This window comes from Gallus gallus, chromosome 5 (assembly GCF_016699485.2).
Source record: "Gallus gallus isolate bGalGal1 chromosome 5, bGalGal1.mat.broiler.GRCg7b, whole genome shotgun sequence".
Taxonomy (NCBI): Eukaryota; Metazoa; Chordata; class Aves; order Galliformes; family Phasianidae; genus Gallus; species Gallus gallus.
In genome coordinates this window covers 43,361,873-43,381,197 of record NC_052536.1, presented here as the reverse complement: position 1 = coordinate 43,381,197, position 19,325 = coordinate 43,361,873, and the positions used below count along the sequence as shown (strand labels likewise).

Genomic DNA, 19,325 nt, shown 5'->3' with positions numbered 1-19,325 from the left:
GACTGGGCCATAGAATTACTCCGTATTTGTCTGTAAACCCATCAAAGTTGGCCATCCCATTGCTCCTGAGCTTCTCTGCAAACAGCAGTAGCTGTTAAGATGAATTTCTAACCGAGTATTTCTAGCTAGTTGAGATTTACTGTTCTAAGTTAATTTACTCTCTATCATTTTTTGTTGTGGGTGTTGTTGATTCGTGTTTGTTTAAGCTGTAATATTAACAAACAATTAATTTACAAATTTATTAGATTCGGTCAGAGTTGCAACCATTCTACTTAGTGCTGTACCTCTAAGATTTGTCTGACAGTGATCCTACGGTTACAGTGCTGTTCTCTGTTTCTGTAGAGATTTATATGTCCTATCTTTGAGAATCACCTAAGATAGGAGAAACAGTTCCATTAGGAAATCAGAAAAAGACCAGCCTTCCCACTTACATGCAAGGTGTGCTTTTCAGCCTTGGCTTTGGTAACTTAAGTACTGAAGAGATTGAGTTCACACATATCAGTTGTTTTCTCATACATACATAATTTAACAAAAATCAAAATTAAAACAATTCATAGGCATCTGCCTGTGGAAAAAGGATGTGAGAACACACAGGTTTGAGATGCAATGCACAACTGGGATGCTGATATCATAGATAATAACCAGTATACAATAAATTAGACGTATGAGAACTCAAAATTATGTATTTAAGTGCATGGAACACCTGTGCATCTGAAACGAATTCATAATTAGTCTTTATTGATATAATATTTCCAGCTATACATTCGAGCTACCTAAATTGGGGTTGAATTTGATGTGCTCCTTTTCAAGTCAATTGGAATTCTGTTGGTATAACAGAAAAGAGTTTTTTACCCCCTCAGTAATATTCTGTTCATATAGTCAACGTTTCTTTGGGAGACCATTTTCCACAAAATTAATGCTTCTAAATGCCATTGGCAGCTGTGAAAAGCTGAGCCTGTATCCTTATAAAAATGCTCTATAAGCTTCACTAAGATTGCACATAAGTGGGTGGAATTCCATTGAAATAAAAGCTAGAACAGAATTGAATTTGACCACATTTATGCAAGATGTAAAAATAAAAGTTGCTTTAATCTTAACATCCAGGTTTCCAGGCCTGGTAGCTCTTAAATGGGAATATACACATTCCTGTAGATGAGTATTTCTTTTCTGAAAGAAGGGAGCGGGAGGAAGAAACTCTCCACGTTTCAAATGTTCAGAATTTCTTTATATTTACTTCATTCCTACTGGAATGTATGAAAATCACATACAATTATGGATCTCCTCTGAGCATTAAGAGTTAAAAGGCCATCTGTGTAATTGTATAACAGTAGTTGTTCCTCATGTTTAGAGTCCATTGTCTTGTAAAGTTTTAGATGGTGATATAAAACTGTTTTAGCCGGTGGTTAGAACTAAATTATTTACACATTGTAATTAAATTAGTGAGTACTTTTCTACATAGCTATGTAAATTGGCACCCTTAAGGCCCAATAAAGTGAAGAGCTTCATGTTCCAATGGTAGGCAGTTTGAGTTGGGAACCTTAAAGATCCTATCTTAAAAAGATTTCCACAGATGGGAATTATAAAGCTGCTCCAATACATAAGCTCAAGTAATGCATCTAGCAGATTAAACATTATAAGATAATTATTGTAAACCAAAGTACTTTTCCCGACTCCTAACACTTGAAATGTAAAGGGGTTTCAGAAAAAACGAAACAAAACAAAACAAAACAAAACCCTTTTTGCACAGTCTTAAAAAACATCCTTGCTTCATAGCCCTAAGAAGGGTTTGAGAGAAACAGCAGAGTATGTGAAAACAGGATTTTCCTTCTCAGGTTTTGTAATTGCCATTTTCATAGAAAGGTAAACACTGGATGATTCATGATATAAACAGAAGTTACTCATTCCATTTGTTCTATTGTTTATGTTTTGCTATTGTTTGTGTTTTTGTGGACAAAAGCCAAATTGTATTAGCTATTTTTTAAGAAGCAAATGCAGGAGACAGAATATTCACAAATGCAAGTTTGTTAAGTATTTTGTATTTTTATGTAACACCATCAAACATACTATTTTCTACGTCCTATTTCTTCTCTGTTGGTTACATTTATACGAACTAGATTCCTCGACAGTGATCAATGATTCCAGATAATGTATCTGCCAAATAAATGGTGTGTATATATACATATATATATACATAATGTATATATTATATTTAGAAATATCCTGTGTGGAAAGATATGTATGGCAACAGTGACTGTAATGACAGGAAAAGTTCGGTTTCTAATTTCAGTAGATACAGATTAAATGACAATAGAACAAACAGTAAAACAATTCTTAGTCAAATTCACCTTACTAGGAATGGCTTGAGTTTGCATTTAATTTTTCAAGAATATGCTGGAAAACTGCATGGGCCAAAATCTGGCTTACCTTCTGAGTTCAAATTCCTGCTATAACTAATAGATAAAAGCTGAGCAGTTGGTGCTCTTAGCTGCAGATTTTGAAGTGACACGCTGAACGTTCAGAAACAAAGATGTTGCAGAACTTAAGTCCTGGAGAAAGGTTGAAAATCTGTTTGTTCAACTCCAGTACCTAGCTTTCTCATTTCAGCTTGTTCTCTTTAACATATAAACCAAACCAAACCTGAGCAAAACAAAACAAAAAACCATAACTTCAAAATTACTTGACATTACTTTTTTACATAATGGAATTGACTAAGTGAGCTGTCTGTGCTGTTTTTTACAGCTTTCCTTTGTCCATGAGCAATTCACCTACATCTGAATATTCCCATGGGGCAAACTAGGACATGAATTTTGCAATAAAAATCCTAGCTAAATTTCATGAGCAATTGTGCTTAAAAGTGGGATTACTTGAAAAAACTTTCATTTTGCATAGGTGTATGACTAAACAGTTACAGAATCAGGCTCCAGTATTGTAAGCAGTAAGCAAAAGTGTTCTGTTACATTTTGCTTGTTTGGAATACTTTGTAGGCAAACAAATACAAATATATATTGCACAGGCAGATGGATATGTAAAATCCAGATACTACTGATGGCCGTGTCTCCTTTACATAACCCCAAATCATAATTCTGTAGTAGCTCCACGTTAAAACTGTATTTGCGTGAAGTAGAAAGGCTGTCATAGGCCTTCATACTACAACCAGAGTTAAAAAATTCAACAACTGCAAATACAGAGTTCAAGGGCCATAGAATCATAGTTCCCAGTACAGATTTCCAGCAAAAGCAAACATGCCCTGAAGTCAATAAATCCACATTACTTTGCATGAGATACAAATTTCTTCTTCCCTTCATTTCTCTCATGCATATGAAACACAGCTTATCAGATTCCTCATCATAAGCAGCTATGAGATCAAACTCACTCCACTGAAGGATGTAGAATTCTGCCACCCAAGAGAGAGCCAGATGTTCATCTACCACCGTATGGAGTGAGCCTCAGGTGAGAAGTATTATACATACATCTAAATTACAGATGCCAGAAGCCAGCATCCTTGACAGGTGATACTTTTCATTTGTTTAAGTACTTAAAGGAAGCTGCAGAATCACCACACTTCCTTGGACAGCTATTTTAAGTTGTTTGTGCCCGCATCGCTAATAAACCCACCTGAAAATAAAATGACTTCTCCAACTGCCCAATCATCACTTTTAGAGGGAAGAAAAACTACATTTTCCCATAATCTTGAAGAGAAATTGTCTTTCTACAGTCAGTTCTGAGAACCTGTAAAAATGATTTCCAATCTCTGCAACCTACTGTTGGAGTGCCAACAGACTGCCTCTCCCTTGGAGACGTGCATGGCACTATCTAGGATATCCTCTGCTGAAGGCTTCTATTTTTTACAATCTTTCAGTGAAGAAAATTTAAAAAATGATAGGAATATATGGTGCATCCAGAATACAGCCTCTTTCTTCCATGATAAGGTTTTTCTTTGACCCCTCCTCTTAATTCAGTTCTTTGTACAGAACTTTGGGTTCTTGCATTTGGAGGCACGGGCACATGTGAAGTCTGGACTCCTAAATGTCTGATCCTCAGAGCACGCATGAGCCTCTGCTCTGAAGGACCTCAGCTCATCACTGAAATTCCAGAAGTGGCACTAAAAAGAGAAAACCTGTTCTTCTTTGTAAACCAGGAAAACTGAGCTGTGTCATGGGGCCTGCTATGCTTCCCAATGTTTTTGTGAGGAAAATCACATCAGCTACCCAATTAAATCTCTGTTCTGTCTGCCTTATTCTGAGGCTGTCAGCTTCTGTGAAATGAGCCTAAAATTCAGGTCTGTCCCAAGCACTTCATGCACACCTTTCCTGGCAAGCAGCACTGGCCTCCCCCACTGGGTGGCTATTTGTTATTATTTGTGTTGTAGGAGAAGTACACAGGATGCTAATGAGGCACTTATATTTAGTAAGTGCACCGTTATGTGCCGGCTGCGAGCTGGCAGCAGCGTTGTTACCCAGCACAAGCCTAACGTAAAGGTGCACCGCACCGGGGATGGGATTTTATGCTACGTAGAAGTACATGTAATGAGTTTATTTTGGTTAGCAATCAGTTTGGTTCTGGGCCTGCCAATACTGACATCATTTTTCCAAGCAGGGAGCACCATCTAAGACTTCACATCGCTATCTGTGGGGTGGGCCGGTGTGTGGGCTGCTGCAGCGCTCAGCACTCAGATCATTTCACTTTGGCATCCATTTGGCTTCTGCTGTCTCTGTCTCCATATTCTATTTTAGGTGCTCGCAAAGCACTCATCTCCTTAACTAACATGCAATCAAAACAAGGTACTCTGTGCATCAAAAAGAAAAAAAGCGAAAGACTCAAAATAGACTATTTTGTTGTTATTGTTATGGGGTTAAATTGCTTAAACATATCTTCCTACTCCTCCTCCCACTTTCCTCAGCGCGTCTCACTGTTCTCCCCTCAGGGACGCAATGCCGGCCTACAGGCTTCTGCAAAAACGAACCATCATGTCTGTTCTGTGATGGCTCCATGGTGCCAAGCGTTCATACCGCTTACATTCCCACAAAACGTGTCGTTACAACGCTGGGAGGGGCTGTGAGGGGGAGAAGCGCGTTAGCTGGCCAGGCGGCAGCACCCCGCGTCCTGCCAGCTCCCAAAGCGCCCGCCCGGCAGCGGTACCGGAGCTGGGGCCCAGCCGCCTCTGCCGGCCCCTGCCGGCCGCTCCCTGCACCCTCGCTGGCGGCACGACCTATATCCCCTCGCGGAAGGTTACCATCCTCTGGCACGGCGGCTCCCGACGGAAGCGGTGCTGAGACATCTGAGGCAGCACTTTGTCAAGGGATGCCTGATTGGCTAACGGGGCTCTGCAATGGTTAGCTGCTAAGAGTCAAGCCTTCTGATTGGTCGCGCTGTACCTGCAATGCGTCAAGTGAAGATGCTGGGGTGCGTGTACCAGAGGGCTTCTGTGGGATCGGCGGTGGCTGCGAACCGGGGCTTGGACCGTCCCCAGGCTTGCCTCAGCCCGCAGAGCACTGCGAGCCCCGCGGTGCTCTCGGCCTTCCTGGCAGCGCGGCAGCCCTCGTGCTAGCTTTCCCGCCTGTTCAGCAATAGCGTTTGCTTGGCTCAGATGAGCCAGAATTGGCAGGAAGGAGGTTTTCCTCAGGCAGTTATCTCTTCAGGGCTGGGTTTCTATATCAAAACAAAGCAGAAAGACAAAACCTCCTTTCTCGCTGCTACTCTGTCACATGGGGTATGAGGGACACAAACCAGGGCAGCACAAATGTGCTTGTTCCGCCCTTCCGCTGTTGGCATGAGCAGCGTTCCTTGGATGTTGCTGGGAGTGACAGTTTGAGGGGTGGCTGGAGGAGGATGTGCACGATGAAGTGATGAGTGATCTCTGAAATATCTTGCTGAAATGCTGCAAATTTCTTCAACGCAAGGAGATGCTTCAGTAAAATTAGCCCCAAAGTGCAGAGCTGCGCTGAGCTCGTGGCGCTGGCCTGCTGCCCCTCGCAGTGGGCACACAGCCTTGTCTGGGGCCCTTGGGCCCCTCACAGCTGAGCTGCAGGCCGGGGGGGCACGCTGCCACCGCTTGGGTGGGTGTTCTGCCCGTGTCAGACCGAGAGAAGCATCCATACCCCAAAACAGAGCAAACAAACAGCAAAGCCTTCTCTGCACAAACTAGAGGCTTACGCAACCTCTTGGAAAATGTTCCAAACCAGCAAAAGATTCCTGGCACAGCTGCAGAGCTAGGTACAAAACCATCTTATTGTAGAAGTGGGTTATACGGATGCTCTCAATACTATCTACATTCTTCAGGTTTTGCTGCTGGAGTGTTTTGTTGCTCTCTTCCAAAATCCCCTTCTTGAGGAGTGAGTCAGCAAGAAGGCTGTGAATGTGTCAGGGAACAGTGTTTTAAGTGAGGTTTCATTGCTAAGTACTTATTAAAGACCATGTTTACATAGGAAAATTGGCAGATTTGAATATGAACATAACGGCCCGATTTCTTGACTCTACTGAAAGTTTTCTTCCTAACTACACTTTTCAGGATAACATTCCTGGTGTGCCATGGGAAGACTTTTGGGTGAAAGTCCATGTTAATTTGCTGCCTTTATTCCATTTGCTCACTAGGAAGTAGAACACTTTTTATTTTAAAATTGTCATAATTTCCTTTTCACAGCCTTGCTGAGTGCAAACTACTTTCCTGCTGGAAAGAACACTTCTTGCTGACTTCTTTTCCAAAGGAATTCTTTCAAAGATTAAAAACAATCTAGGCACTTTCACTTGTAGTCCTAGCCAAGTGGAACAAGTGGAATAAAACCTTTATGAGAAAATTATATGCCTATGTAATTATAATTATTACATTTATGTGCGAGGGCTTGCTAAAGTGAAACATAAAAGTGAGATTACTAGCTCATTCCATTTCTTACTTGGGCATTTAAAGTGTGCTAGCATTTTTAAAAGATTCATTTTTTAAAATCTTATGTCTAAAACAGTTTGAGGTCTTAACAAATGGAGGAGAAATGAGTATACAGCATTGGCAAAGTGTGGTGTCATACCCTTCTCCAGAACAACCTTAAACATTTTTTTAGTAGTCAAAAACTAAATCTGTGGAATTAATTTATGATAATGACCATACAAATTATAGAACTGCATTACTATAACAGAATCTGAAAAAAGTTTTTAGAAGTGCCATAGTCATTTAATGGGGAATAAAGATGCCAATTTCAGGGTTGACATTTAAATTGTTGTTGCCTAAAATAGTCTGTTGTGAAGGAGACAATTTAAAAGATAAACTCAAGCTTTAATGTGTTCAGGACGGTAATTATACTCTAAGAATTGGTTTACTTTGAGCACAGGTTGCTAAAATGAATCAGTGGGAATAAGTAACAATTGGATGTTTATTAGAAAGAATTGCGCTGATCAAGTTCAGGTAATTTTGAATCAACCAAGTCTGGATGATGGTGGTATGTTTTTGGAATGTGTAGGCCATGTCCAAAGCCATCAGTAACTACGGGAAAGGTAATACACAGTAATAACCAAAATTCATTGTAGTTCAAAATATATCATGTTCAAAACAGTCTGAATAAAAAACATACACCATTCATTTAGAGCAACCATTTTAAAGGCATTGTATTTACAGCAATGTCATTACACTGACATCTGTTAAATATATGCAGGTCTGCCATCTTATGGAGCCTGAATGGTACTACCAAATAACAGAATGTGGAACTACGTGTTCAAATCAGGAGAATAGTTTGCATTTTCTCCTTTTCAGGTAATGTGTTCTTTCTTCTAAAACTTGCAGTATTCTGACTTACTTCTATATGTTATGCTTATTTATTGCTTTTGTGTATGTATGGAAGTGTACACATAGAAACTCACAGTGAAATAAAGTCACTGCAGTTATAAGTCTGGGCTTGGAAAAGCTGAGAAGCACTAAAGTAGAAGCTGTTTGTTTACATTATGTGACAGCCTTCAGTGACATCATCATATACTTTTTCCCCCCCTCAGGACCATTCAGCATTCAGGTTAGATGATACAGTTCAGTAAATAGCTGTTCAGAATTTTGCTCTAGCCTCATTGCTTGGAGTGTGACTGTGTAGCACTCTAGTCAAGCTCAATTCTGAGGTCCAAATTATTAGTTGCTATATGGACTTTTCTGTAGCTGTTATTATTAGAGTACTGTTATGAATAGTTTTGAACTTTGTACCGGCCAAAGCAGGCAATCATCATGGAAATTTTCAGCCCAAGTGATTACAATTTGGCAAAGCTATCAAAGCTGCTAAAATGATGCTTGTTTGTTTTTATTTTCCATTTCAATAAAAGAAGATGTCATAAACTTGATAAGTGACTTTTAGGACAGCCAAGAGCAACTGATTCTTGTGTTATAATTAGTACATCAAGTATGTATTATTACACGTCATTTTCTCCTTAACTGGTGCAAATTTAGTTTGAAAAGGATTCCTCACGAAGATCTTATTACTTTGCTTTTGAAAACTTTGAGGTGAGTTTGAAAAGCGGTTGCTCTAAGTTAGTGTGATAGTGTGATACCACTGAGTATTGTAGTTGAGCACTTAAGAGAAGCAAATTGTCCAGCACTCAGTAAAATTGTACACAATTTTTTGGTTGCTGAAAAAAAAATGGTACAATTTGGAGACTAAAAACTTAGAAGACATCTGGCTTTACTTTGCTGTACCTGTATTAGGAAGTAGTCTCCATTATTTTTTCTGCATTCAGTCTTATTTGTAAACCTTTACATCGATCCTGGTACTTTTGCTAGGAACAGACACTGAGTGCAAACTGCTATTTAGATTAGTGAGAAATTAATTTGATGATGTAAAATACTCCCTACTACCACAGTCAGAGTCTTGGAAGAATTAGTTATGTGTAAGAACAAATGGAGTCTTCATCTTTTCAGTTATATTACATGTGCCAAAAAAAAAAAAAAAGAAAGATTTTCTTCTCCACTTGGTTCTGCTTGATTATGAGATCATATTTTCATATGTGTCAGAGTCCAATGCTCTCTGAGCAGGTCATTTTAGATACTCCACTCGAAGTTCAGACTAGACTTTAGAAGTTCCTTTACTGTGAGTGCGGTCAAACACTGGCACAGGCTTCCTAGTGAGTTGGCTGATGCTCCACATCTGTCTGTGTTCAAGGGGCATTTGGATAATGTGCCCATGAATATTCTTATGGTTTTGGTTATCCCTGAAGTGGTCAGGCAGTTGGCCTTGATGATCTTTGAAGGTCCCTTCCAAATGAACTATTCTCTCCTCTCCTCTCCTCTCCTCTCCTCTCCTCTCCTCTCCTCTCCTCTCCTCTCCTCTCCTCTCCTCTCCTCTCCTCTCCTCTCCTCTCCTCTCCTCTCCTCTCCTCTCCTCTCCTCTCCTCTCCTCTCCTCTCCTCTCCTCTCCTCTCCTCTCCTCTCCTCTCCTCTCCTCTCCTCTCCTCTCCTCTCCTCTCCTCTCCTCTCCTCTCCTCTCCTCTCCTCTCCTCTCCCCTCCCCCTACCCCTACCCCTCCCCCTCCCTCTCCCTCTTCATGTTTAGTCTCTATTTACTTATTTAATATATTAGGCATGAATTATGTGGGATTTTGATTTAGAAGATTGATATAACAGTCTACTGAAGTAACAACACAAGGATAATGCTGCCATTGCAATATACAGATGAATGACAATAAAAACTTAATTCCTCTTAGCAGTCTCTGCACACTCACTGTCACAGTGCTGGGAATTTCCAGTCACCAGGAAGGAATATGTTGTTTGAAGCCATCGTATGCCCATTGTTTTCTCCAGATTTCATTTTGTTGGTTGCTTAGTTTTTATATTCTGTGTTTGGCTGAGCCACATACGTGCTTCACTTCTGCCACGTTTGCTTTGCTAGCTCAGGAAGAAGTTTCTCTCTTACCTGAATTATCTCAGGGAAGGGTGATTATACAACTTAATGGCCCACTGGCACTGTTGTATCTCTAAAACAAAGATTTGAAGATATCTTTAAATACATCTTTAAAGGCCTTTAGAGTTATACCAATGAAGTTCAATAAGTCTAGTTTCAACTTCTGCTAATCATCAGTTCATCATTATGATACACCATTTTTACTAGTCTTCACCTGAATGTTTACACATTTTGGACAGACATTGAATAACTGCTGTATCTTTGGGGGGAAAGAGGTGTGGTTGGTGGAAGATGACTCAATGTTACTGATAAATAAAACAGTGTGAAAGAAGATTTTGTTCTGTCATGTGATCAGTTATTTGGTCAAAAACATGTCACATGACAGCAGCAAATGTTGCTAGGTCCAACATTTACTTTAGCTTGAAAGTGGATGACATCAAAGATGGATACACTCAGACACTCAAAATCGTCCTTGTATGCTCTGTCTTGTTACTGTAGAGGTGCTGCTGGAGTGTTTCACATTGCGTAACTGCAGCTCTAGGCACTTAGTAGGTCAGGTCCATCCTCAGTTTAATAGCCAGTGGCTGTAATGTTTACTAATTTCACAACTGGCATGAGTATTGCAATGCAAATAATCTACTCCTACTATAGGTTATTCACATATTTTCATTACAGACTAGGAACGACAGCTAATTGCCACAGAGATATCATTTCTGTACAAGTCTCCCTCATCTGTCCACTTCCTAGGTAGTACGATATTAACTTCTCTGTAGCTGCATTATCATAAGAGTGCTCCATAGCTTTAAGACATCCTCCTTTGAATTCGTCGCAATTCCTAACAGGCAGTAAGGAGGGCAGGTGGGAATATTACAGAGGCATCCCGATTTGCTCTGTGCTCTCTGATAGTTTATTTTCTTTATTTGTCCCATCACTCGTCACTCAGTGACATATATACTGCAGAGCAGTTGCCTGTGCTATCACTAAAGCTTACCAATTAAAATTGGTTTTAAAATAAGAACAGATACTTATAACTGTATATACTTTTTTTTTCTTTTTTCTTTTTTAGTTAATGGCTTGATAGCCCTTTGTACACAACTAACAGTACACAACTAACAGTACTTCCTCAAATGCATTATAGCTGGAAGCCTAGCCACAATTCAGAGCCAAAATTAATATAATTAATTAAATTAAAATAATTAATATTTTACCTTGGATATCTTTTTTACCTTGGATATCTTGTTCCATAAGCCTGCTTATGCCGTTTCTATACCTATGTCTATCATGCTTTGAAGCCCCAATCCTAAATTTTAACTTGCCTCTCTCATCTCCACAGTAAGACCAGCTCCTTCCCCTCATCCAATTCCACTCCGTCCATGTCCCATGTCTTACCTTATCTTTTACCCAAAGTCTTGGAAAAGCTGACTCTTGCGATGCTGCTGTGGCAGGGCAGTGATGCTGGAGAGTCAAGAGGTGCTGGCCGGGTCAGAAGCAAGATACTGCCCATCTTGGCTGGTGTTTGTCACTAATATTACATGGCTCCAGGTGTCGAGTAGCTTACCCATGGGTTAGACTTGTTGCTTCAGAATAACTGCTCTGTGCCAGCACATACTGGAGACACAGGAAGGCTTTGCAGTAGCGGTGGTTAGTGACTGCTTGGAACTACTTTTGTGGCTCCACAGCTCCAGTGATAATATATCTGCCAGTTGTATCACTCCTTGCAAGTTGAAGAGATTTTAAGAAGTAAAAATAGTGTTTAACTGCGTTAAACTGAATTATTGATCGTGTCTGAATATGAGAGCACTCAATGTTTAAACCCACGCTATGTTCCCCTGCTTAAATTGATCAGAAGCTGGTCCCAAGCAGGATTGACAGCATAATGTGAATCAAGTTTGTGTGCAAAGCTGTATTAAAAACAAACAAACGAACAAAAACCAACAAGAAAACAAATAATAACACTTCTGGAATTACTCTTAACAACTGCAACTTTGAGTTGTTTGTTATTCGTGTAGATTTTTAGAATTTATTTGGTTCTTGACCTCGGTGGGTTTCTATAGCTGTATGTTTCACCATGTAATTACTCAATGATTTGACAAACAGTAATCAAGTACATTACTTCTCCAAAAATGTACAGGATTTTATGTAGTGCTACAAAGGAGACAACATTCCAGCTTTTAAATGTTTTGTCTGAAAATTCAACACAAAGTAAACAGCCTTCAGCTGACTGCATCTTTTAGCTTAAGAAATCATATTGGGATTCCAGTGTTAATTTGGAACGTCAACATGTCTTAAGCTTTTGCTTAGTTAGTGTCTTACTCGAGCATATTGTTTTTTGGATTTTCTAATAATTCAAAACTATTTGTTATTTTCAGCTCTCCTAATTCTGTGTATTTTTTTAACCTATGTATTTTCACTATATTTAGATATTTTTACCTATATGTGTACCGTATATAAATGAGTATCATTTAGTCCAGGATTTGTTTTACTCCTGTTTAACAGTAGAAGCCTGCACAGATGGCTGCAAATCAGAACCTTCAAATGTAGCCAGATTTGTACATTTGTGCTGATTTCTTGCTTAAGGGAACTCAGTTCAAAATGCTTTACTGCCAAATCCATCCCTGCAGTAATTCTCTTGGCTTCAGTGGATGGCCACATGGGATTGCCTAGGATATCTAGCTAAGCCAAGAGATTCTGTGCAATTCAGAGAGGATTTGTTTGACAATACAAGAAAATGAAGTCTAAAGAACATGCTACCGTGTTGGGTGTTGTATGATTCAGCCATTTTGTTGAGTGGCCATGGGAGCCACTTTCTGTTCAGGTGACACAAGGAGCAATTAAAATTTACCTTTATGTTGACTCCAGGCAAGAGAAAACTGGGTCTCATGTAGATACAGACAATAGGAGAGTCAGACAGTTGAAGTGGTTTTCTGAGGACTTAGAAATAATTTCAGAACTGAGGAAGCGATCTGAAAGCAGCTGTAATTCCGTCTGTGTGGCATCAGAAACGCTGGAAGGAGGACTTTTAGGATACAGCTGCCTACAGAAAGTCTGGGAGCTAGAGGTAAACAAATTGCTCCTACTCATCTAAATTCCTCTGTGCTCCATAAAACAGGATGCTGTGTCCATTCTTCCTAAGTAAAGGGATCATACCAAATTGCATCAATTTATTTTCCTAGTGGCATCAACCTTAAAGATGCATAAAACTGGCCAACTCAGGGCCAAAAATATTTGTTATTGTTAGAGAATATAATACCACACACAAGATTGCAACAAAGAAACAGAGCGATAGCTTATTTGGCTTTGTTAGTATTGCTTCTATAAGGCAGACAAAATGCTTGTGAAAATTAAAGTGCCAAAGCTAACTGTTTTAATAGAACTATGCATCTCATCTGAGTTTTTGAAAGGAATTAAAATCATTAGTTTTGCATTTTTTTATGTGCTGTTAAAGACAATGTGATAGCTATTACATTACAGTGAAAACACTTCTGTTCACCTGGAAGTTGGGTTGCTTTTCTATGGCAATTTGTATGCTTTTAAAATGATCCCAAAAGGTAAACTCATTTATGGTGCAGTATAAACAATACAGAATAACCAGCTGCAAAGCTACGGTCTAGCACTGGAAGATGCTTACATGCTGTGAATTGATTGTTTCATCACAGTTTGCAAGAAACTACTGTACTTGTAAACTTTGAATATGCACCTTAACAGGCAACAAAAGTAGTCAGTCACCTTATAGCTTCAGCTGGACCCTGTATCATTGAGCTCAGTGGGGTTGGAGCTGAGCCGCAGAGGGAATGCTTCTGAACATCCTACTCATAATTGCAATGTTTCCTGTTTTCTTTTGCAAGTAATACTCTATAGTGTAAATGCCTCACTGGTAGTGTCACCTATGACATTTTGGCCTTTTCATTCTGCTCCCATGCTTTCCTCCAGAAACTGGCCAGGCTTCTTGTTGCTGATGTTTCAGTGCTATCTTCTTCCTTCCCTGCAGGAGAGCTTGTTGGGTCAGATATCCAAACTGGATCCCTGCATGTGTATCATATTCGTCTGACCTGCGAGGCCACCCACAGACCCATGTGCTACGGATCGTTTCAGCTGTCCCCACATGAAGTCAGCTGCAGCTGGCCCAAGGCCCGGCTGGATTTGATCTGTTTCAGAGGGAAGCAGTGAGGTGTGACTGTGGCACGCTGTTTGTTGCTCTTCAGTCTGGGACCATGCAGTGGAGAAGTTACAGCTGTTCCTTTGCAGGGGCAACTTTGCTCCTTCAACTGAATTTATTCTCTCCAGCTTTGTCCTGCGTGGTGGTGACTGTAGTTTCCAGACCAGGGAGAGTCTTGAAGGCGACATTTGTACAGTGCTGGGCCTTAGCTAGTAACTGCTGGATGTGAGATGGTTTTACATTTGTGGCATAGATAATCTGCAACACGAATAATCTAATCATAGATAATTGAGAATTGGTGCCATGGTTGTTACAAGCCTGTTTTAGCTTCTGATCCTGCGCAGGCTGTTATTTTACTGCCGTTCAAGGAGCAGTATCGGCTTGAGGTATTCCCGCTTTCCTTTTTTGTTCTCTCTTCTGTCTGTGGCATGCCACCCATTCAGTTGTACGAGCACACCTTGTCAAAACAATGTTTTTTTTAGAATCAGCTCCCTGGCTTAGTGCTGACTTTTTAATGAGCCGTACTTAAGAAGCCCAACAAATAGCTTTGCTGGCACCAATGAGGAGCAGAGGGGGTATTAGGAAGCTTTAAGCTACTGTTACCATTTTTTATTGTGAAACAGTAGCCACAGGGCAGCTATACTCCTCTAATTCCGCTAATAGCTCTAATAGCTATACGATTGTAAATTAGGAGTAATCTCAAGTAAAAGCAATACTTCCATGATCATCGACTGTGTTTGCTCTGAGAAGGTGAAATGTTGAAAAATGGTGGGAGGTTAAGTGGAGATTTGAGGGGAGGCTTTTTCTTCCTTGCAAAGAAAATAATTTAGGAATGGCATTAATGAATAGAACAATTTCATTTTAGCACATGAAAACTATAATCTCTTTGTTTTAGTACTTAATCATCATTTAGAATACTGCAGGGCTGCAAAATTACAAACCACACAAAGTACCCTGTACAAACTAAGTGGCTTCACCAAGACACATAAGGCTGTGCGCTTCATGGCTTGTTGGGAATGGAAAACAGCAGAGCCTTTAGGGAGGCATAGGGACCTTTGTCAGTGCCTTCTATGAGGAAAAAAATGAAATGGCCTCAGGGGCCTCTTTGTCCCACAGTCATAGTGTCAGAAGGCTAGAAATTGCAGAGAAATCCCTGGTTGTCCTTGCTGTCGCCTCCTCTTGATCCACTGTGCTTGTAGGAGAATAAAATGGTGTTTGGAGGGAGGATGAGGGGAAGAAGATAATTTCAGAAATCAGTTCTAGCAGTGCCATATTTAACTGTGATTTTCTTTGAGAGGATGAGATCCTTTTGTGCTGAAAATTTCATTGAAAGTGAAAGAAATCCAGACAAAGGGAATAAATGCAGAGCAGGCACTTTGCCAAGGAGCAAAGAAATTCCCTTGACAAACAGAGGAACTGATGACTGTCGAGCTGTTTCCCAGACAGGGAAGAGAGATGTCAGAATCTGCCTCTGGAGACATCTCCCACCCAATCTGGCTATCAAAACACAGCTGGCAACCCTGAGGAAAGAGATCCCCAAGCAACAGAGATCACCTAAAAAGACAGTATTTCTCCTGACCTGAGAAGGACAAATTCTATTACTCTGCTGGGCTACAGCTATTAGTTTACAAATGGCATTCAGCAGCTCTCATTTTCTAACTGTAGTCCTTCCTATCACTTTCCTCCTTCCCATTCCTCCTCATTTAGTTTCTCCCTGCCCCCACAGCTTGTCCGTGTTTCCAACAACTCACTGGATATGTTATGCTGATCGTCAGGCTTGTCTGCAACTGCCAATCCTATTAATTTACCTTTTTCATACTGTTATTTACTGAGTAGTAATACAAAGTAATTACTTCCAGCAGCTGAAGAAAAACCCTGATCTTAGTGTTTTAAGATAGAACGTTTTCTAGTCTACATCTTAAACTCCTCAGGGTTCATATTCAGTGTTACTAGTGTTACTCTAGCACAGTCTGGCCTCCAATGATGATTACGGCTATTCAAGCACTTCTGTAATGCAAAAACATTGGTAATTTTTTTCCTTTCCGCTATGTTGCTACCGATTTGTTTACTAACAAATTTGGGATACCAACTCACAAACCCAAGGTACAGTTTTTCTATAAACTTAGATGAACCTGGCAGAGAATGCTGTACAGCTCTTCCCAGACAAGCACTTCTCTGACAGTGTTTAGAGATTCCACGGTTCATACGAGGCTACATAACTTGCCGTGCATCTGCCAGCAGCCCTAACATAGTTTGAGGTGGAGTGCAGCTTCTCTGTTTCACTGTGCAGGTGCCAGACAGTTTTTATTTAAGCAGACAGTGTGCTTTCTTTGTTAGAATGGCAATGTGCTTAGCTCTAAAGTACTTGAAACTAAAACTCACTGGTGCCCTTCTGGTAGCAAAGGTGGTATAGTATTGTTTTAATGTTATTTGGATGTAAGGATTTTGAACAGTCCTAAATATCAGGAACCAAACATTGTGATTCCTGGAAAAAACACTGCTTCCAGCACAACGTTTGTCTGCCGTGGTTGTCTGTGCTGTAAAGATTAATGAAGTTGTTCTGGATATACGGGTAAGCAGTAATAATAATTTCTTAGTCACTAATAAATTGCTTAAATATAATCAGTGAAGTATCTCAGTATAAGTTGCATTTCTATGTAGTTTTGTATGGATTTTCTATTTGCCTTTAATACATGATTCCTATTTTGGAATAACCACCTAATGTGCTAAATGTGAATTTAGCTAGGCTAAATTATACCAAGTAGTGCAGACAGTAATGAAAAGAGCAGATAGAAATAAATGGACTAAGGCTCTTTATTGAAGTAAAATATGTAGAATAACTGACTATCACAAAAGCACTTTAAGGGCTTTCTATTTTTAAAAGATACCCTTCCAGTGGTGCAAGATATTTTGGACAAATAATACTAAATTATACAGGGCAAATAATGCAGTTGATTTTTACATTTTTCTGACTCTTTTACCCTTTTCTGTGCTGTAATTATTTTTCATATACTCTAACGTTGCTCTAAGAGAAAGAGTTTATTGCCATTTTAACATGCCCCTCGCAACTCAATTCTTTCTCTGGTGATTTTTGATCAAGGAGAATCATAAACTTCGAGTACTGAGAATTTGCTGGGTAATTTTTTCCAGTACTTCTCCCTCAGAAAGGCAAGGCTTTCCACTTGTTTGAAGGGGAAAAGAGACCTAGACCTAAAAGGACGTTTTTATTAGTTTCCTGGTCTACTTGTCTAAATCACAAACAAACTCAGTCCTATAAAATTCTAGGATCAATCTCATAGGTTTCCACAAGTGTTTAACCTTAATTAGGATAGATTTTAATCCTTTTGTATAATGTGATGTCTCAAATAGCTAAATGACTTATTTCTCTTCAAATCTATAGTCAGGAGCAAAATAACCTATGAAGAAAAGATCAACAATGAAAATCAACAACTGATGGGCAACACGATATGGATCTTTAAAGATCATCTAGATGAGAAATGGGGCTTTCTGCATATGCTCTTTTCTCACCTATGTGAATAATAATTACTGTAGGTTTACCACTTCATATCCTGAATTTAAAAAAAGTAGAGTTTTTGGAATAGACAGTGACGTAAACAATAATTGTACAATTCTGAGTGAGTGGAAAAAGAAAGAGAACAATATGTGACTGACCATTTGTAAGCAATTTGTCATATGTAGTGATGACCATCCTCAGTTTGTGTATGAAAAAGGAAATATGTATATGTAAGGGAAATAGAATTATGCTGCAAGCTGTTTGACAGAGGATTATCTTCTGGTTTTGTGCATGTCTGGATTTGAAAAAGTGTATTTGGGGAATTCTGAAGAGAGGAAGAATACACAGAGGATTGTAGCAGAAGTCAGAGTGGAAGGTACTTCAGAAGCTCATCTAGTCCAGCCTCCTGCTTAGGTGGGGAAGGATACTGTTGAAAACATTTGGAAGGTACTTATATACAAATAGATATATACATGTATATACATGTTTGTGGTACAGAGTAGTAGATTTTTGACATAATGATTTTTCTTGTAAATTCACAAATTTCAAACCACTGCGCTAACTTATGTGTGCGTAAAAAAATCTATCAAACACAAAATTGTATAGACAAATATATTTCTACTCATACCCTAATGAAGGTACATGGATATTCAGATTCTTCTGCCCTAGGTTGAGAACTAGACTTGAATTACCATCAGCCTTACTTCTCCCCTTTGCATGCATGTGCTGCTGGATTTTTTTTCCCCCCAGCCTTCTGAGCTAAAAGAACTGTTTTTTATGTAATTTAATGGATGTCTGAAATTTACATTTTGTTTATGATGGCTGGATGAGCAACCACCCCAGCAGTGAAAGTCAAAAGTTAAAGCAAAAACCATAAGACTACTTAGCACTGCCAATAGCACACTCTGACTAACGCAAAAAGGAGGATCCCCAAAGCACCAGGGTTAGATACAATCTAGCTACATTCCCCAACCTAAGGATTATATTTTGCAATTTTCAGAAGGGACAAAGATGTAGAAATGGATGTCAAAATTAAGTTTGCTGTTAGAATAGGGTATACACAGGTGAAAATAACCACGACATGGAAACTAAGTTAGGAGAGCTCAAGTTGCTCACCTGGGGAGGCATCACTGATTAATGAAAGAACCAGTGCTTGAAGTTTTACTGTTTGTGGCGGAGAATTTAATCAACCTGTTGCATGTGGTGATGCTATATAGCAAGCTTCACTATTCTTTGAGTAAACATTTGATGTATTTGCAATTTTACTGTCAGGCTACAGTAATACAAGAGGCTTTAAATTTGGGGGGAAAAACAATAATAATATTGATGTAAATTGAAGATGAGATAAAATGCAGTTCAAGTTTACTAAAGGCAGATCAGGAGTGTACTTCAATGACAGCAGTGTTTTTATGGATGGAAACCTGGTAGATCCAGCTGATTTTCTTCTCTGTAAAGCACTTGAAAATGCACTTGTGAAATGATTAGCTGAAATGGGAAATAGCACAAAAATGTAAGTTAGATAAAGAACTGGCTAAAAGAAGAACGACAATAACGCTGTCCTGAAAAGGGCACTGTGAGACCAGAGAGAGTTTTCAACTGGAGTTCTTTAAACCCTCATGGAGTTCTTTAAACCCACATTTGGTGCTATCATATCTAATAAAGCTGTGGCACAAAAATGAGAACGTGCTAATTAAACTTGCTGATGACAAAAATCTGAGAGGCCTTTCTCACAAAGAGCCATAACAAGACCATCATTCCTATAAAACAGGTGACCTAGCAGGCTGGAATAATAGAAA

The 19,325-nt window shown here is 39.5% G+C and overlaps 1 long non-coding RNA gene across 1 annotated transcript; it reads left to right on the top strand.

Annotated features, from left to right (window-relative positions):
- Positions 1-6,635: 6,635 nt before the first annotated feature.
- On the top strand, positions 6,636-17,580 carry LOC121110928. Its single transcript, XR_005860302.1, has 4 exons — positions 6,636-7,738; positions 12,719-12,917; positions 13,848-16,587; positions 17,416-17,580. It is a non-coding gene; the product is annotated as an uncharacterized LOC121110928 (long non-coding RNA).
- Positions 17,581-19,325: the final 1,745 nt, after the last annotated feature.